Raw genomic sequence first — 13,104 nt, 5'->3', positions numbered from 1 at the left:
ACCCTTCTGTGAAGGAAGAACCCTTCAGCAACTGCGGGAGGGAACCTCCGACAGGCTCTGCATTCTAATGAAGGAATGGTGTGAGGGGGAATGACTGCAGATTATTTTTCTTTGAATAGGCAGCGCAGCAGATGTGCATTTTATTTTCCAGTTTAGTGCCTGTTTCCACCCCCCAACCACCCCCTCCCCCCAGAACTGGGGAAGAGGGAACGATAAAAACATCATTAATTCCAACACACAATATGTCAGCAGCAACATTTCCCTAGGAGGGAAAGCGGGGACTTGGCACCCGTCATCTTAAGCTTCTCCTTGTAGCAGATATAAATTCCTCGTTTCTAACGAAGGAGGATTTAACAGGGTTTTCACTGTAGTGTTTTCTCCTGGTGTGTGTGCTGGGAAAGGGACCCTTACACTACCCAAGTAAATACCTTTGCAAATGCATTTGGTTTCCTTGGTATTGCAGAATTCGATCACTGTCTCTGGTTCTACCCTGCTGACAGTGATTTCTCCTGGCTCCCAGAGTAATGTGTTTTGCACGTAACGGTGAGCACAGTGAAAATGGTGCACGTAATGGTGAGCACAGTGAAAATGGTGCAGAAAGGGTGAAACACGGCTTTTGTCTCAATCCATAGCTGCACATGTATCCCACATACAGAGTGGTGTTCTGCGTGAGCAGAGCATCTCTGGGAGCTGAGGTAAATTCCTCATGTTATTCTATGTACAAATGTTCTGATCTCCACTTGAGTGAAGGAGGGAGACCTTGCGGCCTCTACCTCCACCGCCGGCATCAGTGTGCTTCTGAAAACCAGGTGCTGGAAAAACTGCAGGTAGAGAGCGTGCTGTTGCTTCTGATCGTGCTTGTGGTATTTCCATAGGCATCTGGTTGGCCACAGGATGCTGGACTAGATGGGCTACTGGCCTGATCCAGCAGGCTCTTCTTATGTTCTTCATTGGCATGGGAACAATGTGTATGCATGAGTAGATTATTGAACCAGTGGAACAGGTTGGAACCCTAAAAGAAGGAACAGTGAGGTACAGGAGAATTTGGAGTCAACATTACACCCTGGATAGTGTAGATACTAAAGGAAGGTCAGTGGTAAAGCACATGCCTGGCATGTAGATGGTTCCACTTTCCGGGGACAGGGATGCTCCTACTAAAACACTTTGGGGGCCTTATAAAGTGACATGCTCATGTTTCCACTCCAAAGCACCAAACCAGCTTGGATCAAATGTTAGTAATGTATGTATGTACAGTGGTACCTCGGGTTACAGACGCTTCAGGTTACAGACACTTCAGGTTACAGACTCCGCTAACCCAGAAATAGTACCTCGGGTTAAGAACTTTGCTTCAGGATGAGAACAGAAATCACGTGGTGGGAGCGCGGCGGCAGCGGGAGGCCTCATTAGCTAAAGTGGTACCTTAGGTTAAGAACAGTTTCAGGTTAAGAATGGACTTCCAGAATGAATTAAGTTCTTAACCTGAGGTACCAATGTATGCATGCATGTATGTATGTATGTATGTATTACACCTATGCAATGGTGTGTGAGTGGGTGGGGAATATTCTGCTTGGAGACTGACTGTGCTTCGGGGCATCTTTTAAATTCTGATGGCATCAGGTTCCCCACATTCATAGAATGCACAATCTACTTACGGATTCACTTTATGAATAGACTATATGCTCTTTTATTAATCCTGGGCTGTCCTGGGCTAACAGGACTTGCACACCAACCAAGCTGCATTTAAGGGAATGGTGTTTGTGTGGCTGACCACACTCGGCGGCCTGAGGCTCAAATGCACAGTCCTCTAAGAATTGCATCCACACAAACACCGTTGAAATGAATGGGAGCAGCGTAAGAGCAGTATTTTTCAGTGGCATTTATGCCAGTATGAATAAGTCCCAATCAGTATTTTTTAAACACCTGGCAATCCTCTCCTATCTGCTTCCTAAAGTCTCCTAATCAACAAATTAAGATGAAAAAGATGATTACTTGATACACATCCTAAGCATAAGAGATTTTAATGTTGAGCAGAGAGATAAACAGTCCATTTCCTGAAGTCTTCGTGGTGTTTTGTGGCAAAACGTTTACCTGTGTGCAATCAATATCACCACCACAACAGTCCTTTTGTGAAGGCGAACAATTCTGTTGTCAGTCTAGGGGGTTTCATATATGTCTGAAAAGTATAAGCATGTAGGTGTTATCTTGTTGAAAATGTTATGAAAGAGGCTATCGAAGCAGCATTTCAATGCTGGACATGTAAAATGCAAAAATTAAGCCTCTTGAGAATGATAGGTGGGAATTGGGGGGGGGGGGGAGCCTGAGAGCACAGTAACAAGTTAGGCAGTTCCTGTAACATTGCAGGGTGATTCCCCCTCTGCCTTCTAAAGGATTGATTATTCCTTTCAGGTTTCAGCAAACCCTCAGATCTGATTCTTATTGACAGCTGTGACACGTTCCGAAGGAGACCGTTTCTACCACTTGCAAACTGCTGTGCGCAGCAAATACCTTTACTAAGCTCAGCCAATCTCTTTGATTTTTCTTTGAGATTTTGCCTACCAACCCAATATTTGGGAGGAGAAAAAAAAGCACCTTGGCAAATCATGTTTATTCTGTGCTTTGCCAGTACAAACGTTCCTGCTCACTGCAGACGGATTTTTTGTTGTTGCCTGAGAAAATGGAAAGGAAGGTACATACGACAGGATAAATATAGTAAGACTGCAAACGAGTATAGTGAGATCCGATTAAAAGAGGCTGCAGTCTTGATGTCAGTCTTGACTTCTCTGTCCTGTAGAATAGAGGGTCAATAGCCATTCTACTGAAATAGAGGGCAGCACTTCAATTGATTTTAATAGATTGGGATTAGACCTATAAAACCTAGCTGCACATTTATCTCAGAATGAAACGTAGCCCGTTAGTACCGAATGGGATGGACATGCAATTTATTGTCATTGTAAAATGACAATATGAATCAAAAGTGTATCTGTCTAATTTTAAAAATTCAGAGCCAGATGCAAATTTCTCTCTATTGCAGCTTCATTCAACTCAGCCTTGTCCAATTTCTGAGATTTGGGGCTGGCTAACTGCAATTAAAAGGTTAGTTTGCAGTTTGGACCTTGGTGTTAATTATTCAAATTCTTGCTGTAGAGTTTCAAAAGCAATTTGCAGCACAGGATGGAAGCTGATCTGTTGAGATTATCAGTCTATGTATTGGCAAGCACACTGGCTATCTTTAATCCCACTCCCTTATATAGTAACCTGGGATAATGATTTAGCATTTTCTTTATGGTAATGAATAATTTAGATTCTAAATAGCAATATGTTTCTACATAGCTACATCTTCCCCTTTTGAATCTGTGGCGTTTAATTAATTTTCAACCAGTGCTATCTATAAAGCTGTGGTCAAAGTAAATAGTGTTTATTTTAAGAATTCCAGTTTTAATTGGCTTTCTCATATATATATTTCTAATTAGCTACTTTACATGGTAATTAAACACAGAAGAAAACTTGGTATGCCATTTTGGTGCATTAAAAATGAATGATTTGTCATGCTTTGCAGACCAAAAATTAACATAAATCTGTGGGATCAATAGCTTTCTAAATAAATGCAGGGGAAGGAAAGGAAGGGGAGGAATGATCTCATTGCCAAACTTAAATAAACATTAAAAATCCAGTAAAATGCACGTTAAGAATGAAGAATGAAGAAACAAAGTAGCTCCCACTCATAGTAATATGCTCTAAAACACTCCATTAGAGAATATTGTTTAAAGTGTTATGGAGCTATTACCTTGAGACTGGAAATTTCTCATGCAAGCAACAGAATGATTGCAGAGATGAGATATTTTGAAAAAATTGGCATATTGGGAGTCCAGTTCAATTTAGCTCCCAATATAGTTAGGAATGCTGTTTCTTTGCAGTTGCAGCAATCAAGGTTCTCACTAAATCTCTGTAATATTTAAACCTTATTCCCCCCTGTTTCATCTTCCAAGCACTGTTGATATTACCTGCTATTTATTGCAGTTCAGTGTCAGTCTTGGCTGTATATAGCAAATGTTAAGGACAGTCTAAAAGCAGAAATAAGAAACAGCTTAGCTGTCCTCTTTCACTTTGCCACTCCAAACCCTCCAAGTGTCCCTATTTTCCAGGGATGTCCCTGATTTTGAGAAGCTGTCCTGGTTTCTGATTTGATCCTGGAATGTCCCACTTTTCCTTAGGGTGTCCCTATTTTCAATGGAGAAATGTTGGAGGGTATGCCACTCTGATCAGCTGATGGACGCATATTACCTTTTCCTTTTAATTCCCCCCGCCTTAATGCTTCATAATCATCACTGAGTAATGGGAAAAAATGTGTTGCGACTGATACATAAGGTGGAATAAATCAGATGCCTGAATCACTGTTTAGCTCCTCTCCCTCATAGCAGATATTCTGTGTGTCTGGCAATTCATCTCCACAGAAATGTGGCAATGGACGTAACAGGCCATTCTGCGTGTGGCAGGCTGAGGTAGCATATTAAGGGAGGCACATCTATTAATCTTCTTATTTTTAGAGAAAAGAGGCACAATTCAGATGAGTAGATTTGTGAAGAATCACAACAGTATTAATTAACATATTTCCCTCATCCATGAAGAAATGTGTGTGTGTGTGTGCCATTTATTAGCAATAACTATAAAATATCAAACAATCTAAAAACAAAAGTACAACATACATTTAACCATCATCATAATAAAACAACCATTATTATAGGAAGCAAAAATTTGAGCAAGCAGCAAAAGAGGCAGTTCATAAACCAAGGAGATAAATAGCACTGATATGCCCATCCAAGAAAGAATACTCAAACACCTTTTTAAATCACCAGGTTTTAAACAGGCACCTAAACAGCTCAGTAGATGCCAGCTTGGGAGGACATGCCACAAGGTGGGTGCCATCACTGAAAAGGCCCAACTTTTTACTGCTCACTGCATTCCAGATGGCTGAAGGATCTGGAACAAGGTCTTGGATGATGAATGGAACATGCAGGAAAAAGCATGTTGAAGAAGGCAGTCCTTAAGATTTCTAGGTCTCAAGCTGTTTAAGGGTTTTTTTAAAGGTTTAAATCATCACCTTGAATTGAGCAGAGAAACAAAATGGCAGCCAGTACAGATAAAACAAACCACTTTGGTCCAATCATGCAACTTTTTCTGAGATATCAAATTAGGATCTGAACCAGCTGGTGCACAAACTCTAGCTGTTGTTTGTCTCTTATGGTAGACGGGAATCTGAAATGGAATCCAGACAGCAGGTACATCAGAGGACAGGCATATCAAATACTCCTGAGAGAGAAGATCCAATAGAGTTGGACTCCTTGGTGCGTTTGTGTCTCCTAACCAGGGTGAAAGGCAGACTCGAAAGGATCTAGCCAGTCAGTTTGATTTGCCAACAAGTGATATTCAAATCAGAGGGATTCAATTATATATATATATTTATTTCCCAACAGGTGCCCCACCACAACCTGACAGGAAAAAAATAACTTCTCTATGAGATATTTTATGACTCCTCTTGCTCTCAGGTATTAAAAACTTTCTCTTTGATGTAGAGGGAGATTGTGGGACACAGGATATATCCATGCACATTCTGAGATGGCACAATTTCATGAGGACTATACCACTTATCATTGCTAACATTTTAATTGTCTCATGGCTCCAGTTATACAATCAATCTCATACAGTGGACAACAGTAACTCATATCAGCATTTTTCATGAGATCAATTGAGGAGAATGGGAGGGGGAAAATTATTCCAGCACCCACTCTATATTTAATGGTTTCTTAGCTGTGCTCTGTTTTGCACTAGACATGGCCTGTGCTGTGGGTACAAATAGAGGGACCCAAATGAGTCACTGCAATTGTTCTTCACCACATATAAATGCAGATTTATATGAATGGCATCTTCCCAAAGAAGTGATTTTGATGGGCTTTGGACCAAATCCTAAGTGACTTGGCATGGATGAATTCCTACCTCACTTTTGCAGATTCTTCAATAGCTTTTAAGTCCTCAAATCATCTATTAATATTTTAGCAGCAGAAATCATTAATGAAATGGCTGCACACAAGCACTGACAGAGACAAAGATATCTGAGTTCAAAAGCAACAGCTAAGGAAATGGCTAAGCCCATAGCCATAAAATGAATGTTCCTTTTGCCACTTCAAAGAGCGTGATCAAAGTTGTAAAAATGCCGCTTCCCCTGTAGTAAAAGATGGGATTCATCTCATTAATGGTCCTACTCACATATATCCGTATGTGCCCTGAAACTTGATATGATGAAGAGTCAGAATTAAGATGTCAAATAAATTAACGGGGCATGTTATCAGAGGATTTCATAGGCTTTGGCACATCTGGCACCGTAACTTGCAATTTCTGTGGGAAGTTGAGGGTCATTCTTAAAGCTGTTCAGCAATTTGGAAATAAGAATCAGCTCAAGACAGTGACGGAAGTAAGCTTCCATGACGAAAGACATACCCTCTTCCAGTGGCGGCCATGAATTGTGCTGACTTCCACAATGTTGTGGAGAAAATGCAGCAGGAGCCAGTAAGATTTATTTTAAAGTGAGCCCCAAGGAAAGATGTCTGCAGTGGGCCCTGCCAGCATGCTGGGAGTAATCCCACAGACCTCCACCCCAACCCTGGGGAGGGGAGCAATCCACCAATGGGGATTGGCCATGCACCCCTTCTCCAAAGGTCCCTTTGACCCTAGATCCAGACCTGGGAGGCACAATTAGGAACTGTGCACTTAGGCACTGAAGCTGAAATTCTCAAGGAAGCTCCCCAGATTCTGTTACATTTTGGTGCTAAACGCTACAGAAGGCATTTTCTTGGGGGGGGGGGGGAGAGTGGTGGTAGTGTTTAATTCAATCATTATCCTAGTTCTTAATTAACATCAAAATGATGAATGTCACTGGCATAGCTTTCCTTATGCTATTCGTTTCAGTATGAAACTCAATTATTTTTTTTGCTTCTTATACATTTATGATGAACTGCGTAATATTTTATAGATAACATGTAATCGTTTGCTGTGTGGCTGCAAGGCTTGGAGCAAAGTCTTGACAGTCTTGGGGAGCTCATAAGAAGAAGAAGAGTTTGGATTTGATATCCCGCTTTATCACTACCCGAAGGAGTCTCAAAGCAGCTAACATTCCCCTTTCACTTCCTCTCCCACAACAAACACTCTGTGAGGTGAGTGAGACTGAGAGACTTCAAAGAAGTGTGACTAGCCCAAGGTCACCCAGCAGCTGCATGTGGAGGAGCAGAGACGCGAACCCGGTTCACCAGATTACGAGTCTACTGCTCTTAACCACTACACCACACTGGCTCTGCAATCTTTAGAACTGTCTTGTACTGTGTGAGCCAGTAGGCCTTTTGCTGCAGCCCAACAGGGGTCTTCTTTTTGCATTTCATTGCCATTTAACTCCAATTTCTGCATTTCCCCCTTTGCACCCCCATATGTATACCTACCTGCCAACATAGGAGTATACGTAACACGTGTGACAAAATGGACTCTAGTCCATGAAAGCATAGGGTTAGGGTTGTATTCAATATTAGTCATATTCATAGTTGTCTCACTGAAGTTAATGGAAATGACCAAGTCAGGTCCAATGATTTCAATGGAACTTTAAAGACTCTGCATTTCTTCTGTTGAATCTTGTCAGTTTCGGTATGGATTTAATGTACACAAGTACCCACATTTATCTATCATCTTGACTTCAGGTGCCAAGTATTTAATTTCTCAAATGACATAAAAAAAGGGTCTAGTGCCACTTTGATCACTCAAATATATTATGCCATAAATTTACTGGTTCCTATCGTGTATAATTTTTAAACTTTCTTTGAATTCACCAACTTATTCCTTACTGTTATCTAGGCTACTGTATACCTGGAGCATCCTCAACATATGTAGAAGCCACTACCTTCTTTTTGGGTTGCCCTGTTGTGCTTCCAGAGCGACCGGCACTCAGTCATCTGAGCTTGCTATTAGGGGTGATGATATTTGATTGATACTTATGCATCTTGGGGACTTAAATGTGACCGTAGGAATCACAGAACCTAGGACTTCAAGTGCAGGACTGAGTTCAGTCCTGAGTGAGAAGCCCCTTTCTCGGCCATTGTGCCTTTCATGAGTTAACCAGCCCATCTATAATTGCACCAGGCATTTGCTTATCTGTAGTGGTCGCAACCCCTTCATGGATCACTGCCTTGCCGTGGCGAAGGGGCTTGAATAACTCAGAGAAGGTATGAGCTATGCCGTGCAGGGCCACCCAAGATGGACAGGTCATAGTGGAGAGTTTTGACCAAACGTGATCCACCTGGAGGAGGAACCGGCAAGCCACTCCAGTATCCCTGCCAAGAAAACTTCATGGACAAAGACAACAGGCATATAAAAGATATGACGCTGGAAGATGAGCCCCTCAGGTCGGAAGGCATCCAACATGCTACTGAGGAAGAGCGGAGGACAAGTACAAGTAGATTCAGAGCTGATGAAGCGGCTGGGCCAAAGCCGAAAGGACGCTCAGTTGCGGATATGCCTGGAAGCGAAAGGAAAGTCCAATGCTGTAAAGAAAAATATTGCATAGGAACCTGGAATGTAAGAACCATGAACCTTGGTAAGTTGGATGTGGTCAAAAATGAGATGGCAAGAATAAATATTGACATCCTGGGCATCAGTGAACTAAAATGGACGGGAATGTGCGAATTCAGTTCAGATGACCATCATATCTACTACTGTGGGCAAGAATCCCGTAAAAGAAACGGAGTGGCCCTCATAGTCAACAAAAGAGTGGCAAAAGCTGTACTGGGATGCAATCTCAAAAGTGATAGAATGATCTCGATACGAATCCAAGGCAGACCTTTTAACATCACAGTAATCCAAGTTTATGCACCAACCACTGGTGCTGAAGAAACTGAAATTGACCAATTCTATGAAGACTTACAACACCTTATAGAAATGACACCAAAGAAGGATGTTCTTCTTATTATAAGGGATTGGAATGCTAAAGTAGGGAGTCAAGAGATAAAAGGAACAACTGGCAAGTTTGGCCTTGGAGTTCAAAACGAAGCAGGGCAAAGGCTAATAGAGTTCTGCCAAGAGAACAAGCTGGTCATCACAAATACTCTTTTCCAACAACACAAGAGACTCTACACATGGACATCACCAGATGGGCAGCATCGAAATCAGATTGACTATATTCTCTGCAGCCAAAGATGGAGAAGCTCTATACAGTCAGCAAAAACAAGACCTGGAGCTGACTGTGGCTCAGATCATCAGCTTCTTATAGCAAAATTCTTATAGCAAAATTAAACTGAAGAAAGTAGGAAAAACCACTGGGCCGGTAAGATACAATCTAAGTCAAATCCCTTATGAATACACAGTGGAAGTGAGGAACAGGTTTAAGGATTTACCGTATTTTTCGTCCCATAGGACGCTCCGTCCCATAGGACGCACCTAGTTTTTTTGGGGGGGAAATAAAGGAAAAAAAATTTCCCTTTATTTCCCCCGCAAAACCAGGTCAGGGAAACCCAACCAGGTCGAGGAACAGCAGGATGGCGGTGCTGCGCCTCCCTGCTGTCCCCCGAGCTTGTGGGGCTGGCCGATATCTGCACGGCGTGCGGGGTGCTCTGCTTCAGCACGCCCTGCCCACCGGGCGGCAGGCTGCTATCCGCAGTGTGGGGAGTCCTGCGGGGAACTCCTGCAGGGCTCCCCACGCTGCAGATGTTTGCCCGGCGTGAGGGGTGCTCTGCTTCAGGGCGCCCTGCGCGCCGGGCGGCAGGCTGCTATCCGCAGCGAGGGGAGCCCTGCGGAGAACTCCTGCAGGGCTCCCCACACTGCGGGTGTCTGCCCGGCACGAGGGACGCTCTGCTTCAGGGCGCCTGTAGTGCCGGGCGGCAGGCTGCTATCTGCAGCGAGGGGAGCCCTGCGGGGAACTCCTGCAGGGCTCCCCACGCTGCGGATGTCTACCCGGCGCGAGGGACGCTCTACTTCAGGGCTCCTGTAGCGCCGGGCGGCACGCTGCTATCCACAGCGAGGGGAGCCCTGCAGGAGTTCCCCGCAGGGCTCCCCACACTGCGGATGTCTGCCCAGCGCGAGGGGCGCTCTGCTTCAGGGCGCCCCTCGCGCTGGGCGGCAGGCTGCTATTCGCAGCCTAGACTGCCCTGCGGGAACTCCCGCAGGGCTGCCTAGGCTGTGGATACGTTTCCGAAGCGCCGGGCGCTCTGCTTTCAGCGTGCCCGGCGCTCCGGGAAGCAGGCTGCTATCCGCAGCCTAGACAGCCCTGCGGGAGTTCCCGCAGGGCTGCCTAGGCTGCGGATGTCTTCCTGAAGCCTGGAGAGCGAGAGGGGTCAGTGCGCACGGACCCCTCTCGCTCTCCAGGCTTCAGCGAAAGCCTGCATTCGCCCCATAGGACACACCCAGATTTCCCCTTCATTTTTGGAGGGGAAAAAGTGCATCCTATAGGGCGAAAAATATGGTAGATTTGGTGGACAGAGTGCCTGAAGAACTATGGATGGAGGCTTGTAACATTATACAGGAGGCAGCAACTAAAACCATCCCAATTAAAAGGAAATGCAAGAAAGCAAAGTGGCTGTCCAACGAGGCCTTACAAATAGCGGGGGAGAGAAGGCAAGCAAAATGTGAGGGAGATAGTGAAAGATACAGGAAATTGAATGCAGATTTCCAAAAAATAGCAAGGAGAGACAAGAAGGCCTTCTTAAACGAGCAATGCAAAGAAATAGAGGAAAACAGTAGAATGGGAAAAACCAGAGATCTGTTCAAGAAAATTGGAGATATGAAAGGAACATTTCGTACAAAGATTGCCATAATAAAAGACAAAAGTGGAAAGGACCTAACAGAAGCAGAAGACATCAAGAAGAGGTGGCAAGAATACACAGAGGAACTATACCAGAAAAAAAGGGATGCCTTGTATACACCAGGTAGTGTGGTTGCTGACCTTGAGCCAGACATCCTGGAGAGTGAAGTCAAATGGGCCTTAGAAAGCACTGCTAATAACAAGGCCAGTGGAAGTGATGATATTCCAGCTGAACTATTTAAAATTTTAAAAGATGATGCTGTTAAGGTGCTACACTCAATATGCCAGCAGATTTGGAAAACTCAGCAGTGGCCAGAGGATTGGAGAAGATCAGTCTACATCCCAATCCCAAAGAAGGGAAGTGCCAAAGAATGCTCCAACTACCGCACAATTGCACTCATTTCACACGCTAGCAGGGTTATGCTTAAAATTCTACAAGGCAGGCTTAAGCAGTATGTGGACCGAGAACTCCCAGAAGTGCAAGCTGGATTTCGAAGGGGCAGAGGAACCAGAGACCAAATTGCAAACATGCGCTGGATTATGGAGAAAGCTAGAGAGTTCCAGAAAGACATCTACTTCTGCTTCATTGACTATGCAAAAGCCTTTGACTGTGTCGACCACAGCAAACTATGGCAAGTTCTTAAAGAAATGGGAGTGCCTGATCACCTCATCTGTCTCCTGAGAAATCTCTATGTGGGACAAGAAGCTACAGTTAGAACTAGATATGGAACAACTGATTGGTTCAAAATTGGGAAAGGAGTACGGCAAGGCTGTATATTGTCTCCCTGCTTATTTAACTTATATGCAGAATTCATCATGTGAAAGGCTGGGCTGGATGAATCCCAAGCCGGAATTAAGATTGCCAGAAGAAATATCAACAGCCTCAGATATGCAGATGACACAACCTTGATGGCAGAAAGTGAGGAGGAATTAAAGAACCTTTTAATGAGGGTGAAAGAGGAGAGCGCAAAATATGGTCTGAAGCTCAACATCAAAAAAACGAAGATCATGGCCACTGGGCCCATCACCTCCTGGCAAATAGAAGGGGAAGAAATGGAGGCAGTGAGAGATTTTACTTTCTTGGGCTCCATGATCACTGCAGATGGTGACAGCAGTCACGAAATTAAAAGACGCCTGCTCCTTGGGAGAAAGGTGATGGCAAACCTAGACAACATCTTAAAAAGCAGAGACATCACCTTGCCAACAAAGGTCCGTATAGTAAAAGCCATGGTTTTCCCAGTAGTAATGTATGGAAGTGAGAGCTGGACCATAAAGAAGGCTGATCGCCGAAGAATTAATGCTTTTGAATTATGGTGCTGGAGGAGACTCTTGAGAGTCCCATGGAATGCAAGAAGATCAAACCTATCCATTCTTAAGGAAATCAGCCCTGAGTGCTCACTGGAAGGACAGATCGTGAAGCTGAGGCTCCAATACTTTGGCCACCTCATGAGAAGAGAAGACTCCCTGGAAAAGACCCTGATGTTGGGAAAGATGGAGGGCACAAGGAGAAGGGGACGACAGAGGACGAGATGGTTGGACACTGTTCTCGAAGCTACAAACATGAGTCTGACCAAACTGCGGGAGGCAGTGGAAGACAGAAGTGCCTGGCGTGCTCTGGTCCAGGGGGTCACGAAGAGTTGGACACGACTAAACAAGTAAACAACAACAGTGGTCACAACCCTGTAATGTACCCTCCAAGTTGTAGAGATAACGATCTTTGGAGCTTGATCGTAGAGCCGTGGCCACTGATTTCTTTACGATCCCAATCAGTGATTTACAGCGTCCGGCACACTTCCTTCCTAGCTGCGCAACAAATTCTGCTGTCTCTTTAGCCACAGCTTAGCAGAGTAGCATACAGCGGTGTAAAGCAGTCTTTTTCTCCTTTTCTCCATGCAAGCATACACAGACAGGTTCGTCTATTTACAGCTCTTTATTGGAACATTTCAGCCCATCTAAAACCGGGGCTTCTTTCAGCCATGGTAAAACATGTCCGTCTCTCTCAAGACACACAGAGAGAACAACAAGAAAGTACAGTCTCCTCCCAGACTCCTCCCAGCTTCTATAGCTGACGTCAGAAAGTGACGCACATCTCAGAACACTTAACCAGTTAAGTTCTGAACTCTCACACACCCCCTTGCGTTGCTTTCTGACAAGACCTGTGTAACATCTTCAGCAACACCCTGTGAGATCAATCCCTTCCCCAATGCCTTGTGCCCTCCCTTGGAGTACCTGTTAGGCATCTGTGGAATCACCTCACAACTCTCAGAATCGCACTG

General features: G+C 44.3%; 1 long non-coding RNA gene across 2 annotated transcripts in view; it reads right to left on the bottom strand.

Annotated features, from left to right (window-relative positions):
* Nucleotides 1-2,002: 2,002 nt before the first annotated feature.
* The window catches only part of LOC309352252, a 100,409-nt gene continuing 89,307 nt past the window's right edge, over nucleotides 2,003-13,104 (bottom strand). For both annotated transcript variants that reach the window (XR_014161197.1, XR_014161198.1), the window contains one exon: nucleotides 2,003-2,173. This is a non-coding gene — a long non-coding RNA (uncharacterized lncRNA). The remainder of the gene's footprint in view (nucleotides 2,174-13,104) is intronic.

The sequence above is a fragment of the Podarcis erhardii genome (assembly GCF_964252035.2).
Source record: "Podarcis erhardii genome assembly, chromosome: 11".
Lineage (NCBI taxonomy): Eukaryota > Metazoa > Chordata > Lepidosauria > Squamata > Lacertidae > Podarcis > Podarcis erhardii.
Note: the sequence above shows the minus strand (reverse complement) of the source record. Positions and strands in the feature narration are given on the sequence as shown.